The sequence below is a fragment of the Triticum dicoccoides genome, chromosome 1A, assembly GCF_002162155.2.
Source record: "Triticum dicoccoides isolate Atlit2015 ecotype Zavitan chromosome 1A, WEW_v2.0, whole genome shotgun sequence".
Taxonomy (NCBI): domain Eukaryota; kingdom Viridiplantae; phylum Streptophyta; class Magnoliopsida; order Poales; family Poaceae; genus Triticum; species Triticum dicoccoides.
Window position 1 is genome coordinate 8,837,322 of NC_041380.1, and position 25,173 is coordinate 8,862,494.

The following is a 25,173-nucleotide window of genomic DNA, read 5'->3' on the forward strand; positions in this document are numbered from 1 at the left end:
ATCTCATTCCACAAAGACTTTGATCATGAGATCATTGCTCAGTTCTTTGCCTTAGTGCATTTTCATCCCAATGAGTAAAGGACCATGACTTGGATGGCCAATGGTCGGCAGCTGATTGCTACTTGGAAGGAATTCATGACTTTGCTTGGGGTTCCGGATGAGGGGCTCGCCACACCCCAAGGTGTTCGCCCTCATGCCAATTCCGAGTCTGCAAACAAGAACAGGATTTTGCCCTTCTATGTGGACAAGAAGCTCTCCAATGGCAAGTCAACTTGGGTACTCAACTCCTTTCTTGGCATCATGCACCGGATCTTCCGCAACACTCTCTTCCCACGCATTGGGGACAAGGACAAGGTGCATGCCTATCTTGTGGATATGATGCTCCTGTGTGAAGACGCTCGCACCTCTCAGACACTACCACTTGATGTCTCACATATCATGTGGAATGAGCTTCGGTTTGCGGTCTATAACCGCAAGGTCCCCATCTATGGACCTTATCTGTTTCAGTTGATCTCAGCAACTTGGGAGCAGCTCTACCCTCAGGATGATTTTGAGGCCCCTAGTTGGATCCGACATGAGCCCATCAACCTCCATGTCAAGACTCAGTGGGCCAACACTACCTCTCGTGCTGATGTCGCGGCTGACATGGACATGGGTGCAGATGAGCATGAGGAGGAGGCAGCAGACGAGGACAGCTCTGAGGGTTACACCGCTCCCACTTCTGAGCCATCTTGGGCTAAGCGACTGAAGAACAAGATGAAGATGTTGTTCTGTATGCAGGCAAAGGGACAGTACAAGACCCATGTGGCTTCCAAGGAGACTCGCCGCCGCGACAAGCGGATTTTCAGGACCTTTGGCGAGAACATCTCCAGCAGGTCAGAGGAGGACGTCACCCCAGAGGCAGAATGGACCGCCAAGCAGGGTTATCACTGGACCGAGTCTGAGGAAGAGTCCGTCCCAGCTGCAGAGTCTGACGGGGAGCGTGCAAGTGAACACTCAGCTTGAGCCACCACTATTGTTGTAGGTGTCCTCTCTGCCTTTTTGGCGTCTTGATGCCAAAGGGGGAGAGAATGTAGGATTTGCGAGTTGTGTCGTGTTTGGGTCAGTTGAACTTCGTTTATGTCGTTTGCTTTGGTTTGCTTTGGTTTGTGCTTGTGAGTCCGTCTATCATATGGTGTAAGACATATGCACTATATCATACCGTAGTGAGCTTATTCTATCTTGTGCTTATTTCATTATGCTCTTTCCTATCTTGCTTGGTTTTAGTATTATTGCAAGATATGCCATGTCTATAAAATATAGGGGGAGTGTTGATCCTAGTATGTGTGTCGTGCAGTCCAAAGCACTCATCGAGATAGCACACATCTAGGAGGAGCCCGTCTACATTTTAGAGACTTGGGGTTTGCCCTTGCTCTTTGCATTATACTCTTGTGCAAATCCCGTGTTGCCATCAATTCATCAAAAAGGGGGAGATTGTATGGGCATTTTATCCATTAGTTGGTTTTGATGATTGATGACAATACTTTTGCAGACTAATCATGTGCATCGAATATTTCAGATATATATTGACTAGGCACAAGATGATTTGGTTCCCCTCGAAGGCTATGGAAGACGGCGTTTCTTTACGTTTCTTTTTGATGGTATTGAGTCGTAGGGAAGCCGTACTATTAAGAGGGGGTCCGCGTCGGAAAGGGTGGGTGGATTCATCACGTACACATCTTCCTTTGTACCTCCTTTTCTTCTAGCCTTTGGAGCATCCTATGTTTTCCTTGTCTATGCGAATATTTCTCATGCTTGCTGAACTAGGGCGTGTGGTAGTACTGCTCCTCAGAGCGGTAGTACCGCAGGCCCTTGCAGTAGTACCGTCCGCCGGTGCGGTAGTACCACAAGCGCCCACGGTAGTACCGCTTCCTGGCAAGCGGTAGTACTATGGTTGGAGTCCAGATGTTGTCACCCTCTCCCTAGTGGGTGGCACCCATCACGGTAGTACCGCACACTAGGCACGGTAGTACCGTGGTATCTGGCTTAGTTCCGTACGTACGCGGCAGTAAGGGGCGGATGAAATTTTTTTCATCCGCTCCTAACGCGGTAGTACCGCTGCTGGCTTACAGTACTACCGCGTCGGGTTTTTGCATCGACTCCAACTCTGAGGAAGTAGCCACGGATGTAATTTATTATATCCGTGCCTTCCCATCTCTGAACAGTCCCTGCCTTGCGGTAGTACCTCAAGGGGGCGCGGTAGTACCGCGCCAGCAGTACTGCCGCCCTCTGCCTTAGTGCATTTTGGGCTGTTCTGGTCTCTGCTGCGTGGGCGGTAGTACCGCGCCTCTTGTACGGTAGTACCGCGTTGCGCAGGCTGAGTTGGTGGATAATGGTTGGATTTGTTCTTCTACTATATAAGGGGTGTCTTCTTCCTCTAGTTGACCACCTCTTCCACCTCCAAGCTCCATTAATGCTCTAAGCTCCATTTTCGCCCGATCTCTCTCCCTAGCCAATTAAACTTGTTGATTTGCTCGGGATTGGTTAAGAAGGCCCCGATCTACACTTCCACCAAGAGAAATTTGATTCCCCCACCAATCCCTAGCGGATCTTGTTACTCTTGGGTGTTTGAGCACCCTAGACGGTCGAGGTCACCACGGAGCCATAGTCCATTGTGGTGAAACTTCATTGTGTTGTTGGGAGCCTCCGATTAAGTTGTGGAGATAGCCCCAACCTTGTTTGTAAAGGTCCGGTCGCGCCTCCAAGGGCACCAATAGTGGAATCACGGCATCTCGCATTGTGTGAGGGCGTGAGGAGAATACGGTGGCCCTAGTGGCTTCTTGGGGAGCATTGTGCCTCCACACCGCTCTAACGCAGACGTACTTCCCCTCAAAAGGAAGAAACTTCGGTAACACATCCTCGTCTTCGCCGGGTCCACTCTTGGTTATCTCTTACCTTTACTTGTGCAAGCTTATTAGTGTTGCTTCTCTTGCTTGCTTGTGTGTTCGTTGTTGTTGCATCATATAGGTTTGCTCACCTAGTTGCACATCTAGACAACCTACTTTAATGCAAAGTTTAATTTGGTAAAGAAAAGCTAAAAATTGTTCACCCCCCCCCCTCTAGTCAACCATATCGATCCTTTCACCTGTGGGCCATGGTCATCAAATTTGCTTCAGTAGGGCATCCTTAAACTTCAGGCCAAGGGAATTTCACATACAAAATCAATGGTGAGCTGTCATGTCTATTTTTGTCGAAAAGGGGGTGACGCTGACCTCTACATCATTGTGATGCACAGAAGCATGGTGTCATGTCTGTTTATACATCATAATAAATCGACACCAATTAGATCTACATTTCCTGTCACAAAGGAAAATGTCACATGAATAAAATTGGTACATACTCTAATTTCTTGATGTCTCAATGCAATCAAACCATTACATAATAGAGTGAAAATGTAAAAATACTGGTAGAGGATAGATACTTCATTCTCTCAAGGCTTTAGGCAAAGCAACATCATCCGGTGCCGGACCAAGACCTCCCTGGAAGTTGCTCTCTTGGCTATAATCTTCAGATTGTGCAACAATCTCGAGGAGGCGGTGCTCTACTTGTTTCATATCTTGTCGTTCTTCTGGATTGGGCTTTAGACAATCCACGGCGACCTTGCTGACCATTTCCAAGAGATCGATATCCGCCTCGCTTGTAACATCATTATCAATAAAGTTTCTTGCCCTGTTTGCTAGACAAGCTTCAACAAAATTTGCAACATAGCTCCTCTCAGCATCATATGTTGCAGGCCTCCTTGTGATAAGCTATATGAGGACAACTCCAAAGCCGTAGACATCGCTCTTCTGTGTGACGATCCCTTGCTCCATATATACTGGATCTATGTAGCTCATGTCCCCAATGACAAGTTCTGTCATCTCAGCTTTTCCTCTTGCAAGTAGCTTTGATGTCCCAAAGTCTGAAACTTTTGGGGTGAACTTTTCGTCCAGAAGGTTATTGGCAGATTTAACATCACCATGGCGGATTGTACTCTCCCCTGCTGAATGCATGTATGTTAAGCCTTCGGCTGACCCAACGGCAATCCGCAATCATGTGCCCACTAGAATCCTATCTCTGCGCTTGAAGAGAACATCATACAGACTCCCCCTCGCTACAAATTCATACACCAACATGGGAACATCCAGCTCTAAGCAGCAGCCTAGGAGCATGACAATGTTCTTGTGTCTCATCGCAGACTGGATTATAACCTCATCAGTGAACTCCTTCATGTGCTTGTCAACCTCGATGGACTTCTTTATAGCCACCTTTTGTTTATCTTTCAGAGTCCCTAGATAAACCTTGCCAAAATGGCCCTCTCCAATTACACGCTTGTAGTTATTTGTCATTTGTTTCATTTGTTTCCTTGTATAAATCCTTATGTTCTTTACACCTTTTAGTACCGGACCACCATTTTGTTCATAGAACCTTTTGAATTTTAGGAGTTGATGGACCATAACCATGATGACAGAGACAACAATCATGGCAGCGAGGCCTGACAAAGTGCAAAGTAGTCAAGCTTTAAGTTTACTCATGTTCAGATCTTCATATATACAGTAACCAAGATAGCATTACACTTACATGATAGAATGTTTAATTAAATTGACATGCTATTTCTCCATAATCACTAAGTAAATAATTACACAACTAGTGAGTAACCTGATTTTTCTAAAGTAGTACTCCCTCGTCCCAAAATAAGTGTCGCTGACTTAGTACAACTTTAGTGCAAAGTTGTAGTAAGTAACCGACATTTGTTTCTGGATGGAGGGAGTATATAAGACTTATGCGATGAAACTGAAGCTACAGCTACAAGAAGTACAAACTGAATTTATCATTATCGGCATCCCAGAACCTAGATGATATAGGACTTCTCAATTATTGCTATGCGTAATTTGTACATTAATTCTCAAACTCAATTCGTTAAGAAACAAGTGCTCTCTTTCAGACACTGTTGTGGGAAAAATTATGCACCATAATAAAAGGAATAGAGGGGGTACTATTCGAGAAAAATGTGCACATTTGATTTGAAGTACCTAATTCAATTATTTAAAATCATAACAGCAATCAAACTTTCATTTTTTTACTACATCATAATGATAAATTCAATTTATTTTTGTTTCTGGTATCTACATTCTCCAAAATAACTCTCATGCAATGTTTCTCCCAAAAAAGAAGGAATATGAAAATTTAAAATGCAACTTAGATAACATCAAGAATATACAGGCTGCTGCACTAGATTAGGCAAACATCACTTTTGAGTAGTCATTGTATTTCTCGTGGTCATGGTTACGCCGATGCTGGCCACATATTGTACTCTGCGTTTAACAAATCATGGTGGCTGTGTGCATCCAACATGCAGAGGCAGAGAGATAATGAAACTCTTAATTTTTCTGAATAAAAAAGATTAGTGCTTACCCACAACCACCTTTGCTGCTAGGGGGAATTTCTCCGTACATGTTCCTTTCATGGCGTCCCCTTTCATTCCGGGTTTGCATCTACAGTCATAGCCTCCCAGCCTGTTCTTACAGATCCCATCACAAGGATACAAATCACGGAGATCGGTATTTTGTTCCCGTAGCTCGCACTCGTTGATGTCTGATAGAAAAGGATTAAGTATGTGTAGGAGAAAAGGATTAAGTATGTGTAGACTTGATCTAGTAGCTAATTGTAAAAGAAATACTACCAAAAAATGCTTGAGCAACGGTCCGCAGGATTCAACAAATTTAAGTAAATTCATCGTGTACATACCTTGGCATCCATTAGGAATGTAAGGGTTGCCATCGTAATGTTCCCAGCACTTGCAGAAATAACCTTCAGCACTGGTTGCATTGACACAGGAACTGTTGCCGTTGACGCACCTGTAGCCTGGACGGACAGAGCCGTCCGCATACGGACATGAACCATCCCTAAAGGCGAAATCGAGCACCACGGGGACACCCCTCGAGTACTTGTTGGATAGCACCTCGTAGCCGCTCCTGTCCTCCTCAGAGAAGTTGTACCATGAACTCTCCACCACCATGGCGTAGGAGCATGGACTTTTTTCCCAAAATGTGTTATTCTCTGGCTTGAGCGTCACACCTAACGAGGTGAGGATGCTTCCTTTTGGAAAGGCGACCTCGCAGGTAGGGCTGGCACAAAAAGCTCGTTTAGTAATAATATTCAGAATGTTGCTAGTCCTCCCAATTCAATGATTCCTATTTAACTTTTACCTCTTTTTTAGTAAGATGCACAAAGGATATCTATTAAGACGAACAAAATATTGCATGTATAGTGCAGTGCAGGTTTACCCGCTACTTGAATAGCATGTCATTTCTTTGTAACTAGAGACCAGCAAGCCGCTGCTCAAGCTAGCTTCAACACCACTGCCAACACCGATGAGAACATTGCGCTTCTCTGACAGGTAGAACGGCTGATACAGCCACGTAACCTGAAGCTTGAGCAAGTGGTCGCGAGCATTCGTACTGCAGTCGGATCTCACCAACCCGTACGCCCGTGCCTCGCTCTTGGCGATCGATATGTCCATGAGCTCCACAGGCACATCCCATTCTTTCTTCAGCGTTGGCTCCAACGTGTCCGCCGAGTACATGCCCTCGCCCATCTCGGTGTACGAAGTTCCTCTTGTCCTGTTGTAGTAAAGGAACAAACGAGGGGCATTGAACGAGTCATTGCAGGTGACCTGAAAGCCCTTGACGAAGCAGCCGGACTTCATGCCGAACGGGAAGGGGATGCTGATGTTGCCGCACATGGACTGGCAACCCTCAAGTGTGATGGGCCGGCGCTGCAGACCTTGCTCTTCAGCGCTGGCACCACCCTGCCACAGAGTTGCTGCTGCAGCGACTAGTAGGAACTTTAGAGTGAGCAATGGCAACAGCCGGGGTTGCGAGGGTGTCACCATGGTGCTAAGATTTTACCTAGCTAGCTGCCTATTCTGCTGCTGCTAACCCTATACCATACATATGCCAAGCCTTAGTTGTAAGTTGTAACTGCAGCTAGCAAGGATTATGGTTGACCATCCTCCTATATACTATATCAGGTGGCAACGTCAACCATCAGCGTCTACACATCACGACTCCAACTCATGACCTTTTCAAAAATACATCACGACTCCAACTCATGACCTCATGATTGACAATCAACCGATTAATTAAGCTAAGCTCACAGCAAGAAACTATTGTTTAAACACGTAGTAACAATTAAGATTCTTTTTTTACGGTGCAACGGCAGGCTTATGCCGGCCTGATAACAATTAAGATTAGGGGCATGAGACCAGACTCATTCAAGTCGCTGATGCATCAAAGATACTAGGTAGAATACCTAAAAAAAAGGATAGTAAGTAGATTCTAGTTTGGACTTACATCCTTGTAAACTAACTACTCCCTTTGGTTTCAAGTGTTGAGTTGTTTTGGACAAATGGCACCCACCCTCAAGATGACCACACCACTGAAAACAACATAAACAGATCAGTAGGCTTCAAAATGCTGAATGTGGACCAGCTACAAGTTCTGGAAGGAAGCACCGTTCCAGACCAATTCTTTTTACTGAAGAGTGAACACCATAGTGAGGGCATTTCGTCATACACCTTGAAGGTGTGAATACACACACGGAAGGAGGAAGGGAAATACTAGCACTAGCAGAAAGAATCTTACCGTGCCGCTGCCACGGAGCACGAGCTGGCGAGAAAGCACGTCACCTTATCCCCGCCGTCGTCGTCCTTGCATCCCCACCCACCTCCTCATCGGCATAGGTACTGCTCGATCTCCGGTGCAGTCATCCCCATCCACATCTTCAGCTCGGTCTCTCTGAACGGCCCGCCCGCCGCGGGCGTGAGGCCGGCAGAGACATCGACGCCGCCCGTTTGCGCGTCATGGTCTTGCCCGGCCGTCCCTCTCCGGCCAAGTGACAAGTTCACCGGAGACGCGCGCGCGACGATGGTTGGAAGTGTCAGCCAGGCCACTATGTTCCTCCGGTTGTCACCTTCGTCAGTTACTGGTGTTCCACTCTTCAGTTAACTGACGACCAGGATCGAAGCTCGCGTCAGGATCCAACGGCTCCCGTTGCTCGCCTAAGACTGAAGCGTTTTTTTAAACAAAAACACGCGACTTTATTCATTTCTTTAAAGTAACTTTATTCTTTTTTGAGATGACGGTTACATTGTTTATTGGACGTGACTAGGGAGCACCCGTTGGCCCGCTAATACTCCTGGGCACACACCCGTTGGCACCGCCTTGCCAGAAAAGGAAACGGACGGTCTCGTCCTCGTTCCACGACCTGAAGCGCCGCTGGAACGGATGACGCCGATGCTGGACGCACAGATTGATCGCCAACTTTTGTGTCTTGAGGTTCCCCTCCCAACTTTTGTCGGCGCACCCATGTTGGGCCGACGAGGGCAGTGAGCAGCTCAGCCGGGCCCAGTTCACCACGAGTGGTGGGAGGGTCCCCGGGACCGTCTGCGGATAGCCGGTGGCGCCGAGCCAGTCGACAACGGCTTGGCGGATGTACGGAAACTTTTCCACCTCGGAGACTGTTAGGATGAAGAAGTCAAAGCTCTCGTTGAGGCTTGTGTCTTCTGCATACTCAATGCTAGGGTGCCATCGAGGCGGACGTAACCCATGCCTTTGCAGGCAATGCCCTTTTCGAAGGTGTCGGCGGAATCCCCGGTGTATGAGAGAGGAGTTGTGTCAGGCAAGGGGTATCAAAGATTGGAACTAGTACATGACTATAGGGATGCGGATGTTTAGTCTATGGGTACGTATATACCTTATATGGATTTGTTTTAGTAATTTAACAAAAAGTCAAAATTTCTAAAAATATTTTTTTAAATAAACTTGACCTTCCATTGTACTCGTGAGAAAAGTTCCATGAAAATAAAATTACTCTTTGACTTGTTTTTAAAAAAGACATTTTTTTGTCAAAATAGCGTGAATAGTGACCTATAATAGCAAATAAATTTTGTCTTTTTTGCTCTGAAGTCAATGTTGTTGTTTTTTGAAAATTTATATACTAGTGTGCAAGTAAGTCAAGTTTATTCTAAATGTAGTTCTTAACTATTTTGACTTTTTATTTAATTTTTTTTTTCATATAGGATGTATATACAACCAGGAACCAAAGTGTATTTCCTATGACTCCAGTAACTACTGATCACATGGCGCACCCTGGCCAGATCCTCCACTTTCTCTCGCCTACCCTCGTTCGCAAGACGGCTGCAACCGCAACAAAAAATTGATTATTCCAATGTTGTGGCCTAGACTTCATTCATTCTCATCAATTTGTACTGTGTACTAGCTTGTACTATACTCTGCTTTTTTCTAACACAGTACAACCAAAATCGCTCACATACACGAGCACACGTTCATCCCCATATGAATGCACGTACGCATATCTTATCCCTATGAATACTTTCAAGAGACTGAGTCGGCATGACATTTTAGCATCGCTAAATCCAAGAATCATGCGAGAATCGACGTCAAATCCAGAACTTGAACCTTGGTGGGCTGAACTTGAACCTGTTGACCAAAGTCTCAGCTCCCTCTTGTGTTCTTGCTAACTCTATACATATGCCGAAGCTTGGTTCTAGTTGCAGCTAGCAAGCTAACCATCTTCTGATATCCTATATCAATTGGCAAAGTCAACCCTCACAGAGTGAGTGAGATGGTGCCATGGGAGGGTTATATATCAAAGATTGGAACTAGTACATGACTATAGGGATGCGGATGTATATACAACCAGGAACCAAAGTGTATTTCCTATGACTCCAGTAACTACTGATCACATGGCGCACCCTGGCCAGATCCTCCACTTTCTCTCGCCTACCCTCGTTCGCAAGACGGCTGCAACCGCAACAAAAAATTGATTATTCCAATGTTGTGGCCTAGACTTCATTCATTCTCATCAATTTGTACTGTGTACTAGCTTGTACTATACTCTGCTTTTTTCTAACACAGTACAACCAAAATCGCTCACATACACGAGCACACGTTCATCCCCATATGAATGCACGTACGCATATCTTATCCCTATGAATACTTTCAAGAGACTGAGTCGGCATGACATTTTAGCATCGCTAAATCCAAGAATCATGCGAGAATCGACGTCAAATCCAGAACTTGAACCTTGGTGGGCTGAACTTGAACCTGTTGACCAAAGTCTCAGCTCCCTCTTGTGTTCTTGCTAACTCTATACATATGCCGAAGCTTGGTTCTAGTTGCAGCTAGCAAGCTAACCATCTTCTGATATCCTATATCAATTGGCAAAGTCAACCCTCACAGAGTGAGTGAGATGGTGCCATGGGAGGGTTATATATCAAAGATTGGAACTAGTACATGACTATAGGGATGCGGATGTTTGGTCTATGGGTACGTACATACCTTATATGGATTTGTTTTAGTAATTTAACAAAAAGTCAAAATTTCTAAAAATATTTTTTTAAATAAACTTGACCTTCCATTGTACTCGTGAGAAAAGTTCCATGAAAATAAAATTACTCTTTGACTTGTTTTTAAAAAAGACATTTTTTTGTCAAAATAGCGTGAATAGTGACCTATAATAGCAAATAAATTTTGTCTTTTTTGCTCTGAAGACAATGTTGTTGTTTTTTGAAAATTTATATACTAGTGTGCAAGTAAGTCAAGTTTATTCTAAATGTAGTTCTTAACTATTTTGACTTTTTATTTAATTTTTTTTTCATATAGGATGTATATACAACCAGGAACCAAAGTGTATTTCCTATGACTCCAGTAACTACTGATCACATGGCGCACCCTGGCCAGATCCTCCACTTTCTCTCGCCTACCCTCGTTCGCAAGACGGCTGCAACCGCAACAAAAAATTGATTATTCCAATGTTGTGGCCTAGACTTCATTCATTCTCATCAATTTGTACTGTGTACTAGTTTGTACTATACTCTGCTTTTTTCTAACATAGTACAACCAAAATCGCTCACATACACGAGCACACGTTCATCCCCATATGAATGCACGTACGCATATCTTATCCCTATGAATAATTTCAAGAGACTGAGTCGGCATGACATTTTAGCATCGCTAAATCCAAGAATCATGCGAGAATCGACGTCAAATCCAGAACTTGAACCTTGGTGGGCTGAACTTGAACCTGTTGACCAAAGTCTCAGCTCCCTCTTGTGTTCTTGCTAACTCTATACATATGCCGAAGCTTGGTTCTAGTTGCAGCTAGCAAGCTAACCATCTTCTGATATCCTATATCAATTGGCAAAGTCAACCCTCACAGAGTGAGTGAGATGGTGCCATGGGAGGGTTATATATCAAAGATTGGAACTAGTACATGACTATAGGGATGCGGATGTTTGGTCTATGGGTACGTATATACCTTATATGGATTTGTTTTAGTAATTTAACAAAAAGTCAAAATTTCTAAAAATATTTTTTAAATAAACTTGACCTTCCATTGTACTCGTGAGAAAAGTTCCATGAAAATAAAATTACTCTTTGACTTGTTTTTAAAAAAGACATTTTTTTGTCAAAATAGCGTGAATAGTGACCTATAATAGCAAATAAATTTTGTCTTTTTTGCTCTGAAGTCAATGTTGTTGTTTTTTGAAAATTTATATACTAGTGTGCAAGTAAGTCAAGTTTATTCTAAATGTAGTTCTTAACTATTTTGACTTTTTATTTAATTTTTTTTTTCATATAGGATGTATATACAACCAGGAACCAAAGTGTATTTCCTATGACTCCAGTAACTACTGATCACATGGCGCACCCTGGCCAGATCCTCCACTTTCTCTCGCCTACCCTCGTTCGCAAGACGGCTGCAACCGCAACAAAAAATTGATTATTCCAATGTTGTGGCCTAGACTTCATTCATTCTCATCAATTTGTACTGTGTACTAGCTTGTACTATACTCTGCTTTTTTCTAACACAGTACAACCAAAATCGCTCACATACACGAGCACACGTTCATCCCCATATGAATGCACGTACGCATATCTTATCCCTATGAATACTTTCAAGAGACTGAGTCGGCATGACATTTTAGCATCGCTAAATCCAAGAATCATGCGAGAATCGACGTCAAATCCAGAACTTGAACCTTGGTGGGCTGAACTTGAACCTGTTGACCAAAGTCTCAGCTCCCTCTTGTGTTCTTGCTAACTCTATACATATGCCGAAGCTTGGTTCTAGTTGCAGCTAGCAAGCTAACCATCTTCTGATATCCTATATCAATTGGCAAAGTCAACCCTCACAGAGTGAGTGAGATGGTGCCATGGGAGGGTTATATATCAAAGATTGGAACTAGTACATGACTATAGGGATGCGGATGTTTGGTCTATGGGTACGTATATACCTTATATGGATTTGTTTTAGTAATTTAACAAAAAGTCAAAATTTCTAAAAATATTTTTTTAAATAAACTTGACCTTCCATTGTACTCGTGAGAAAAGTTCCATGAAAATAAAATTACTCTTTGACTTGTTTTTAAAAAAGACATTTTTTTGTCAAAATAGCGTGAATAGTGACCTATAATAGCAAATAAATTTTGTCTTTTTTGCTCTGAAGTCAATGTTGTTGTTTTTTGAAAATTTATATACTAGTGTGCAAGTAAGTCAAGTTTATTCTAAATGTAGTTCTTAACTATTTTGACTTTTTTTTTTCATATAGGATGTATATACAACCAGGAACCAAAGTGTATTTCCTATGACTCCAGTAACTACTGATCACATGGCGCACCCTGGCCAGATCCTCCACTTTCTCTCGCCTACCCTCGTTCGCAAGACGGCTGCAACCGCAACAAAAAATTGACTATTCCAATGTTGTGGCCTAGACTTCATTCATTCTCATCAATTTGTACTGTGTACTAGCTTGTACTCTACTCTGCTTTTTTCTAACACAGTACAACCAAAATCGCTCACATACACGAGCACACGTTCATCCCCATATGAATGCACGTACGCATATCTTATCCCTATGAATACTTTCAAGAGACTGAGTCGGCATGACATTTTAGCATCGCTAAATCCAAGAATCATGCGAGAATCGACGTCAAATCCAGAACTTGAACCTTGGTGGGCTGAACTTGAACCTGTTGACCAAAGTCTCAGCTCCCTCTTGTGTTCTTGCTAACTCTATACATATGCCGAAGCTTGGTTCTAGTTGCAGCTAGCAAGCTAACCATCTTCTGATATCCTATATCAATTGGCAAAGTCAACCCTCACAGAGTGAGTGAGATGGTGCCATGGGAGGGTTATATATCAAAGATTGGAACTAGTACATGACTATAGGGATGCGGATGTTTGGTCTATGGGTACGTATATACCTTATATGGATTTGTTTTAGTAATTTAACAAAAAGTCAAAATTTCTAAAAATATTTTTTTAAATAAACTTGACCTTCCATTGTACTCGTGAGAAAAGTTCCATGAAAATAAAATTACTCTTTGACTTGTTTTTAAAAAAGACATTTTTTTGTCAAAATAGCGTGAATGGTGACCTATAATAGCAAATAAATTTTGTCTTTTTTGCTCTGAAGTCAATGTTGTTGTTTTTTGAAAATTTATATACTAGTGTGCAAGTAAGTCAAGTTTATTCTAAATGTAGTTCTTAACTATTTTGACTTATTTTTTTTTCATATAGGATGTATATACAACCAGGAACCAAAGTGTATTTCCTATGACTCCAGTAACTACTGATCACATGGCGCACCCTGGCCAGATCCTCCACTTTCTCTCGCCTACCCTCGTTCGCAAGACGGCTGCAACCGCAACAAAAAATTGATTATTCCAATGTTGTGGCCTAGACTTCATTCATACTCATCAATTTGTACTGTGTACTAGCTTGTACTCTACTCTGCTTTTTTCTAACACAGTACAACCAAAATCGCTCACATACACGAGCACACGTTCATCCCCATATGAATGCACGTACGCATATCTTATCCCTATGAATACTTTCAAGAGACTGAGTCGGCATGACATTTTAGCATCGCTAAATCCAAGAATCATGCGAGAATCGACGTCAAATCCAGAACTTGAACCTTGGTGGGCTGAACTTGAACCTGTTGACCAAAGTCTCAGCTCCCTCTTGTGTTCTTGCTAACTCTATACATATGCCGAAGCTTGGTTCTAGTTGCAGCTAGCAAGCTAACCATCTTCTGATATCCTATATCAATTGGCAAAGTCAACCCTCACAGAGTGAGTGAGATGGTGCCATGGGAGGGTTATATATCAAAGATTGGAACTAGTACATGACTATAGGGATGCGGATGTTTGGTCTATGGGTACGTATATACCTTATATGGATTTGTTTTAGTAATTTAACAAAAAGTCAAAATTTCTAAAAATATTTTTTTAAATAAACTTGACCTTCCATTGTACTCGTGAGAAAAGTTCCATGAAAATAAAATTACTCTTTGACTTGTTTTTAAAAAAGACATTTTTTTGTCAAAATAGCGTGAATCGTGACCTATAATAGCAAATAAATTTTGTCTTTTTTGCTCTGAAGTCAATGTTGTTGTTTTTTGAAAATTTATATACTAGTGTGCAAGTAAGTCAAGTTTATTCTAAATGTAGTTCTTAACTATTTTGACTTTTTTTTTTTCATATAGGATGTATATACAACCAGGAACCAAAGTGTATTTCCTATGACTCCAGTAACTACTGATCACATGGCGCACCCTGGCCAGATCCTCCACTTTCTCTCGCCTACCCTCGTTCGCAAGACGGCTGCAACCGCAACAAAAAATTGATTATTCCAATGTTGTGGCCTAGACTTCATTCATTCTCATCAATTTGTACTGTGTACTAGCTTGTACTCTACTCTGCTTTTTTCTAACACAGTACAACCAAAATCGCTCACATACACGAGCACACGTTCATCCCCATATGAATGCACGTACGCATATCTTATCCCTATGAATACTTTCAAGAGACTGAGTCGGCATGACATTTTAGCATCGCTAAATCCAAGAATCATGCGAGAATCGACGTCAAATCCAGAACTTGAACCTTGGTGGGCTGAACTTGAACCTGTTGACCAAAGTCTCAGCTCCCTCTTGTGTTCTTGCTAACTCTATACATATGCCGAAGCTTGGTTCTAGTTGCAGCTAGCAAGCTAACCATCTTCTGATATCCTATATCAATTGGCAAAGTCAACCCTCACAGAGTGAGTGAGATGGTGCCATGGGAGGGTTATATATCAAAGATTGGAACTAGTACATGACTATAGGGATGCGGATGTTTGGTCTATGGGTACATATATACCTTATATGGATTTGTCTCTACTCCTAATGGAGCAGTTGGTAGTCTCGCTTCCAGGGTTTTTTTCGTCCCACCACTTTCGTCCGGTTTTTTTCCGTAGGTTAACCGTCGTAGATTTTTTTTGATGATGGTTTCTTATTCACCGGTTTATTTACCCCTCAGCTCTTTCCTTGCAAATCAGGACTTTCCAAACGTGCACGCAATCACGGATCTAAATTTACTAACTTATCCAAATCAACCGATACCTTCCATTATTGCAAATTTCTTTAGGAAACAAATAATAGATTTTAAGGAAACAAATAAAAGATTTTAAAGACACATCATACTTTACTAATAATCACTAAAAATCAAATTTAAATTAATTAACCTTACCTTAAATCACTCAATCACTTTAATTAGAAAACATTTTCTTTCCTAACTGCACCTCGCTTAGTGTGCACATAACAATCCGAAGTAATTAGAGTCACATGATTGAATCCATTTATTTAGAGCGACATGATTGCGTTTCGGGATGGAGGCCATGATTTTGTCAAGGTCGTTGCTGCCTCCTACACTCAGGGTGTGTCGCCGAGATCGAGGCGAGCATGAGGAGCTGTGGCCACCGCCATGGTCACCTCATCGCAGGGGATGGAGCACGCCGTCGGCCTACAGCTTGTGGAGATCAGCACTTTCCAAACGTGCACGCAATCACGGATTTAAATTTACTAACTTATCCAAATCAACCGATATCTTCCATTATTGCAAATTTCTTTAGGAAACAAATAATATATTTTAAGGAAACAAATAAAAGATTTTAAAGACGCATCGTACTTTACTAACAATCACTAAAAATCAAATCTAAATTAATTAACCTTACCTTAAATCACTCAATCACTTTAATTAGAGAATATTTTCTTTCCTAACTACACCCCGCTTAGTGTGCACATAACAATCCGAAGTAATTAGAGTCACATGATTAAATCCATTTATTTAGAGCGACATGATTGCGTTCCGGGATGGAGGCCATGATTTCGTCGAGGTCGTTGCTGCCTCCTACACTCAGGGTGTGTTGCCAAGATCGAGGCGAGCATGAGGAGCTGTGGCCACCGCCATGGTCACCCCATCGCAGGGGATGGAGCACGCCGTCGGCCTACAGCTTGTGGAGATCACTGTTGCTCTTCAGGTCGCGTGGTGACCGGATCTTGCCGATGTGTCCCTCCCCGACGACCTCCTCTTCGCCCATTTGGCCGGCATGGATCTTGCCACTACTGCCCTCAACTTCTCTGCCTCGAGCTCGACGGTCAACCACCATGGATCCCCCAGCTGGAGGGTCACGTGAACCAGCCGTCCTCCCATGTTGCAGCGGCGAGAAGGTGACATGGCTCTTCGTACACGAAGAGTGGAGTGTGGAGTTCGGTCAAGTACTTATATACTTGGCCTCTACTGCTGATCCATGTACATGGAGAAGAACAGACAACCGCTCATTCATGCTTCGTTCCACTCCTTTGCGCTACATTACTGGAGGTGACATTTTCCTATCTCTCTATGTTGTAACAAGCCTGTTGCCTGCATAGTTAATGGATTTTTTATTTAAATTTATCGCTGCTTAGTGCTTTGTTGCAATTGTTCACGCAAGATTCTTATATATAATCTGAGCGTATGTAGGCATACTTAGCTTCGCTATTCCATTTTTTTTGGCGCATAGAAATAAGAGTATTGTCCAGGTTAGGTATTCAATTGAGTATGGTATTTGGATTGCTATCAGAATGTCTTTTCTATGCATGTGATTTCTCACATCTGGTTATAATATTTGTGAAGACATGCATTGCACGTGCACTTGGAAGCGGGCCCGTGGCCCGCGCTGGACGGCGCCGACGCCGACCCGAGCCACCTCGTCCGCGTATTCTTGGAGCTGTGACTGGTCGATTTACATGAAATTAATTCCCTCAGTTCTGGTGGCAAATATAATACACATAATCTATATTGTTATGCACTAGCGTGTATGTGTGAAATAGATGGATTATGGTCCCGTACCCAATAAGATGGATATGTGTGTGTGTTAGAGAGAGAGGGAGATGGGGATAGAGAGTGAGGAAGACGGAGGGAGAGTGTGTGTCTGTGTGTGTGAGGATTTGATGGTAAAAAAGGTCGCCAATATCGTAATATTGAACTCTTAAAGTTAATGTGGCCCCGTTGCAACGCACGGGCGTTCTTCTAGTTTTAGTAATTTAACAAAAAGTCAAAATTTCTAAAAATATTTTTTTAAATAAACTTGACCTTCCATTGTACTCGTGAGAAAAGTTCCATGAAAATAAAATTACTCTTTGACTTGTTTTTAAAAAAGACATTTTTTTGTCAAAATAGCGTGAATAGTGACCTATAATAGCAAATAAATTTTGTCTTTTTTGCTCTGAAGTCAATGTTGTTGTTTTTTGAAAATTTATATACTAGTGTGCAAGTAAGTCAAGTTTATTCTAAATGTAGTTCTTAACTATTTTGACTTTTTATTTAATTTTTTTTTCATATAGGATGTATATACAACCAGGAACCAAAGTGTATACTGATCACATGGCGCACCCTGGCCAGATCCTCCACTTTCTCTCGCCTACCCTCGTTCGCAAGACGGCTGCAACCGCAACAAAAAATTGATTATTCCAATGTTGTGGCCTAGACTTCATTCATTCTCATCAATTTGTACTGTGTACTAGCTTGTACTATACTCTGCTTTTTTCTAACACAGTACAACCAAAATCGCTCACATACACGAGCACACGTTCATCCCCATATGAATGCACGTACGCATATCTTATCCCTATGAATACTTTCAAGAGACTGAGTCGGCATGACATTTTAGCATCGCTAAATCCAAGAATCATGCGAGAATCGACGTCAAATCCAGAACTTGAACCTTGGTGGGCTGAACTTGAACCTGTTGACCAAAGTCTCAGCTCCCTCTTGTGTTCTTGCTAACTCTATACATATGCCGAAGCTTGGTTCTAGTTGCAGCTAGCAAGCTAACCATCTTCTGATATCCTATATCAATTGGCAAAGTCAACCCTCACAGAGTGAGTGAGATGGTGCCATGGGAGGGTTATATATCAAAGATTGGAACTAGTACATGACTATAGGGATGCGGATGTTTGGTCTATGGGTACGTATATACCTTATATGGATTTGTTTTAGTAATTTAACAAAAAGTCAAAATTTCTAAAAATATTTTTTTAAATAAACTTGACCTTCCATTGTACTCGTGAGAAAAGTTCCATGAAAATAAAATTACTCTTTGACTTGTTTTTAAAAAAGACATTTTTTTGTCAAAATAGCGTGAATAGTGACCTATAATAGCAAATAAATTTTGTCTTTTTTGCTCTGAAGTCAATGTTGTTGTTTTTTGAAAATTTATATACTAGTGTGCAAGTAAGTCAAGTTTATTCTAAATGTAGTTCTTAACTATTTTGACTTTTTATTTAATTTTTTTTCATATAGGATGTATATACAACCAGGAACCAAAGTGTATTTCCTATGACTCCAGTAACTACTGATCACATGGCGCACCCTGGCCAGATCCTCCACTTTCTCTCGCCTACCCTCGTTCGCAAGACGGCTGCAACCGCAACAAAAAATTGATTATTCCAATGTTGTGGCCTAGACTTCATTCATTCTCATCAATTTGTACTGTGTACTAGCTTGTACTATACTCTGCTTTTTTCTAACACAGTACAACCAAAATCGCTCACATACACGAGCACACGCTCATCCCCATATGAATGCACGTACGCATATCTTATCCCTATGAATACTTTCAAAAGACTGAGTCGGCATGACATTTTAGCATCGCTAAATCCAAGAATCATGCGAGAATCGACGTCAAATCCAGAACTTGAACCTTAGTGGGCTGAACTTGAACCTGTTGACCAAAGTCTCAGCTCCCTCTTGTGTTCTTGCTAACTCTATACATATGCCGAAGCTTGGTTCTAGTTGCAGCTAGCAAGCTAATCATCTTCTGATATCCTATATCAATTGGCAAAGTCAACCCTCACAGAGTCTATATATAATTGGGAGTATCACGGTATCCAGTGAACATGGTCATGCGGCAATTAATCTCTATGCTGGAAGACATGCATGGCCCGCTAACCGATCAGTTAAATAGAGCTTGCGGCAGTATAAAATTGTCCAAACACACATTAGCAATGAAGATCAGGGATATGAGACCACAGAGCAGACACGTTCAGAGTTCAAAGCCGCTGACGCATCAAAGACAGGTGGATCCTAGTTTGCCCCTATCCCCGTAATCTACTCCCTTTGGTTGTAACTTGTAAGTATTGAGCATCTGAGCTGCTAACACCGAGTGCATGAATTAAAATCAAGATGAGCGCGTCAGAGACAACGTAAACCGATCAAGAGGCCGCCGCCACGGAGTACCATGTCCATGTGTCGAGGCTGAGATCGATGGCGGACACAAGCTTGCAGCAGCAACATAGGGACGGGATCCATTCATCGGTTCACGTTGCTCCCAGTGCAGTATTCCCCATCCACCTCCTCATTGGCACACGTCGTACCTCTCTGAATCGCCCGCCCACCGCGGGCGTGAGGCCGGCCAGAGACATCGCCGCCGTCCATTCACGCGTCGTTGAACTGGTATTGACCGGCCATCTCGCCCCGGCACGGTAACAAGTTCACCGGAGACGCGCCGTCGACGGGTGTCAGGCTACTCTGTTCCTCCGGGCGTCAACTTCGACAGTCAGTTACAGGTGTTACGCTCTTCAGTTAACGGACGGTCAAGATCAAAGCTCACGCCAGGATCCAACGGCTCCCGTTGCTTGCCTAAGCCTGAAGCGTTCTTTTTAAAGAGCATCAAAGGCCGCGGTCACCTAATTTGCCCCGTTTCTAGAAAAACAACCCCTAGACGCGGCCGCTGAAGGTGTCCGGAGTACCTCATTTCTCGTGTTCCACAGCCGCATCCCTCATATGCCCTACACCAAATCCATGCGCCGGAATTCGCGGTTCTTCTCCACCGCTGCCTCGCCAACCGCTTCGACTCCTCCAGCGCCACGCGGAGTGCTTTCGCATCCTTGCGACGACGACGGCAGGCGTCTGTTTCCGCGGACGTGTACGAACGGCGGATGACAGTGCAGAGGGCCTCGTCGTCGTCGCTGGCCGGGGGAAGTGGCTGTGGCGCGGGTCGGCTCGATCCTCCCTTAGAGTTGCGACTGGTAGCCGGCTACGCCGCCCGCTTCTTTGCAAGGCGATACACATGGCCCATGGACTCTGGCCGTGGTTTTGCCGGCAACAACACCCAGTGGCGCCCCGGGGGGGGCCAGGTGCGTACGGTGCTGGGTGCCGCCTGGCAGGGGCTGGCAGGACCGCGTTGGACGAGCGTGCAGTACCGTGGAGCTACAGCTACCCACCTGGCCTGTCGCCGATGCCCCGGAAAAGGAGTTGCCGCCCCGGTCGAGCAACGACCGGCAGAGGGCAATGCGGAGCGCTAGCTCCTCCTCGTTGTGCACCGACGAGCCATCGGAATCCACGACGGCCTTGAGCCACTCCGGGAGGTCAGATTCACTGTCAGGCATGACGGGTGGTGGGGGGACGAAGTGAATTTGGGGAGACGAGGAAGGGTCGAGTGAGTACGGACTGAGTTTGACTAGGGTTTGCTCGTCGGTCCTCTGATATTTGTGGGTGCTGGAGTGGTGTGGTTGTGGGCCATAGCGGGACATGCCGACGTGGCTAACACACCTAAGTGCGCCCGGGCGCCCCCATTTGGGCTAGATATGGGGGGTGTCAGTCAGTCAGGATGTTTGAGGCCCGTTTGAGTCACCTTTCTTGACCAGTCACTAACCGGGCCGTCCATCCTGGCGTTTGAGACAAGTTTGGGGTGCCCCGCTGTAGATGCTCTAATTTCATTCAAAAACTATTCAATCCAATAAAAAATATAGCCAACCAGCCATATTAGCCTCTCTGTTATAATGCTTGAAAACTAGTATTACGAAAGTCACAAGCCATATTCAAAGATTGCCACCGCCGCACCCACAGATCGTCCCTTCATTCTTCATGGTGTCAATGTGTCCAAATTAGCGAACTTAATTAACAAGATGATTATTAGAAACATGATCAATGAAATGTCACCTTGCATGATCAATGAAATATTCTGGCCTGCGTGTCATGCTTCCTGTTGCCCCTTGTGGCTCTCCCTTCCTTCCTTAACTGCTTTTGTACTCTTGTTGATTTGCGTTGTATGCAAATCAACAAGAGTACAAAAGCAGTTATAAATACTACAGGAGGGAGAGTAAGACAATGACAGTTCATTAGAATATGGATTTTGAGAGGACATATATGAGTTTAGCTCTCTGTAATTACATATTACTTTCCTTGCTGATACTATTGCTCATGTTATAAAACTTGCCTACATTGCACACATGGTTTCCAGCAAAGAAAACAGTATCATGATTTATAAACTAAATGAAAATATTATTGCTTGTGTGCTCAAGTAATATTTTAGAGCTTAAAACAGAAGAATTTTATATGTTGATCAGTGTATTGCTTTTCCCTGTATCATCCATCTTATATATTCAAATCTCTGTATGGCTATCATAGATGCTATTATAGGGATATAACATATATTTTCCATGCGTTGCTGTAAATGAAACTCCATCTGTACTAGCACTTATCTCTTTTCAGACTATCCGGGATTTCTAGATCAGAGTATATTTGTTTTAGAGAAACGGGGACAGATATGTCCATCACCAGTGTACCTTTTATTCAGTCAATTGGCTGATTAAATAAGTTTCCTGTGATTTCTATAGACGCAGTTGCAACAGTTAGCTGCAGCAATTATTCAGTCAATTGGGGACATATGTATTTTTCTTTTGCAGGTGGGGCATGCGTCCAGACTGAGTTAAACAATTATTAAATGAGGTTAATTGTTTAAACAATTTGCTCATGTTCGTGGCCTAACAATACTTTTGTTAATAGTTGTCAACTAAAAGAGGACCTACTTTTTCTAATGGTGGCCCAATAAAAGAGGATCTAGACCCTCACAAGTTTCCATTCTACAAAATTATTATTTGCTAACAATAATTTTGCTAAGTTGCTATCTACTTCTTGGTGTTATTAGTCTAAATATTCTGATTCCAAAGGATGATTCCTAACAACAGATCTTTTAATAAATTTTAAACAACAGTATCTTTTTAATTTTGGTTCTGTCTAGGATGATGAAATTCAAGTTTGTTCTACTGTATATTAGTTTAAACATCTTTGGCTGCGTACGAAGGTGAGCTCGCCGTGCCGCCGGCACATGCTGCATACAGTCCGCCATATGGACACCTTCAGTTCTGAATTTTCCCCTTGCAAGAGAATGTGGAGCAAGGTTTTGCTGCAGCTGGCCTCTTCCTTCATCCTCCGTTGGGTGGTGCTAAGGGTCAGATCACCAAAATTATTATTTGCTAACAATAATTTTGCTAAGTTGCTATCTATATCTTGGTGTTATTAGTCTAAATATTCTGATTCCAAAGGATGGTTCCTAACAACAGATCTTTTAATAAATTTTAAACAATAGTATCTTTTTAATTTTGGTTCCGTCTAGGAGGATGAAATTCAATTTTGTTCTACTATAGATTAGTTTAAACATCTTCAGCTGCGTACGAAGGCGAGCTCGCCGTGCCGCGGGCGCATGCTGCATACAGTCCGGCATGGACACCTTCAGTTCTGAATTTTCCTCTTCCTTCATCCTCCGTTGGGTGGTGCCAAGGGTCAGATCAACAAATATGAGAGGTAAGATGTGTAATATTCACTATTCTTCATGCATGTGATGCTTTTCTCATCTTACAACTAGCAGGTAATTCCATGGCAGCTTGTTTAGCTCAATTACTGAGATGATATACGTAATAGTTTGAGAAAGTTCAGCACGATATAAAATTGAATTAGGGGCATCTCAAATGACAAGTTATCTTTCTCTCATGTCCCGTTGACATCTTAAAAGGATTCACCAAAGTAGTATCATTCTTTTGGTTCTGTTGCAGGTTCTTGACAAATGTCAATTCTTCAGAGTTGTCCACGAGAAAGGAAGGTATTGGGCTCACTTGGTAGGGAAGTCAAAAATGGCAAATTGTACACATTAATATTATCTTGAATGTTGAATAAGAACATATTTATTTGACATATTCAATAAGATTGTGTGCATTAGTTTATACATGCATTTGCACGCATGCATATGCCTATTCTGTTCAAATTGCCATGTGCTGCCATTGTTACCAAAGTCAAGTGCCCCACCATATTTTCTTAATCAAAATCTGTTGGGTAGTACTATTTGGTGGATTGTATCTATAGTATGTTGAAAGCAGATAAAACCTCATTGATTTTCACATTAGATGCCTCTTCAGTATATCTCACCATTCTCAATGAGAGGAGTGTACAGTTTGTAATGTTGTATTTCTTTTGTGAGACCTCAAAAAGCTGTCTATGAACCATATATGCAGTAGACATTCCCACATGGATTTATTCGTTTTTAAGGGAATGTTTAAATTCTTATGTTCAACTATAATTCTAAACTTCTAGTCCATTCAAGACGGTCAATTTATATTTGTTGGTCGACACGTGCGTTGCACGTGCATCTATACCAATATAACAAGACCCAAATGAGCAGATCCAATTAATCTCGGTCATCAAATCATGTCAATCCAACGACCTAGACTGCTTCAATGTCGAGCGATCAACACGTTTAGCGTACAGTTAATTTCATGCCAAAGATAGTGCTAATCACATAATAACACGCAAATAATATCCTACTTAATATCCGCATGCACTTAATATGCTTCCAAATTAACGTGCATTGTACGCACACATTGACTAGTGGTTACTAGTTATCTAAAAGAAAAGAAGAGGTCCATCGGGGCAGCTCAAAACCTGATCTCTCATGTCATGTTCTCGAGGGGACGGAGACTCAAGGCATAGCGCGCCTGCCAGTTGCCATAGATCGATATTGCAGCACACCGTGGCCAGGATGTCTACAATTGTTTCTTTCGGCCCAGATTTTCCAAACCGCCCGCAACATCGGTGATCTAACTCCCTTTCTCATGTTTTGTTGTGATTTTAATTACTATATAATTTTTCTCGCCCCATCGTCTGTAAAATTTTGATTAATTTATTTTTTGTAGGGTTGTGATTTGGTATTACAATTCAACTGAAAAGCTACCTTTGATAATTTCATGTATGGAAATTCATAGCGAGATTAAAGCTTTTGTGTCTTGGTTTTAGTTTAAACAGAGGGAGTAGCATATTGGTGAAGACTCTAATTGTTGCTCCAAGCATAATGGTTGTTTCTCATTTGCAGATTAGTGGGGAGAAGTGTGAAACATGAGTGGCATAGTTTATTAAGAATAAGTTGAGCGAAAGGCAATCCATAGTTTTAAGAATATGCCTAATACTATTTTCTCGCTAATGATTCATTTGGTAAATGTTGTGCATTTCTTGTCTACAAATTATTAGAGATGTGTTATTCTAAAAACAAATAAGGAAAAATATATACCACTAATAGTTTTTGATTGTTTTCATGGTGTGGATTCTATTCTATACCAACTCATGTGCCTCGAGGTTGCCCTTCCAGGTTTCGTCGGTGCATGCGCCCGTGCTAGTCCCACGACAGTAGGGGGCAGCTCAGCCGGGCACAGTTCACCGCGAGTGTCGGGAGGATCCCCGGGATCGTCTACGGGGAGCCGGCCAATGATTTGAACAATAACCTATGTAATTGGAACATAATGGGATCAACACGGTCAAAGTAGAATGCTTACCTTCCTCTTTGAAAGTTTTCTACACCTTAGGATTGATCTTGGACGAAGTGGCAGAGCTTGACATAGATTGTTGAGGGGGCAAATGCAGAGTTGAGGAGGCCCAAAGGGCAAATGCTTCTTAAATTTTGACAGCTTAACAAATAATAGTATTGCCCATAATTT

At 42.7% G+C, this 25,173-nt stretch overlaps 1 pseudogene; it reads right to left on the reverse strand.

Annotated features, from left to right (window-relative positions):
* Positions 1 to 3,275: 3,275 nt before the first annotated feature.
* On the reverse strand, positions 3,276 to 6,913 carry LOC119358071 (annotated as a pseudogene).
* Positions 6,914 to 25,173: the final 18,260 nt, after the last annotated feature.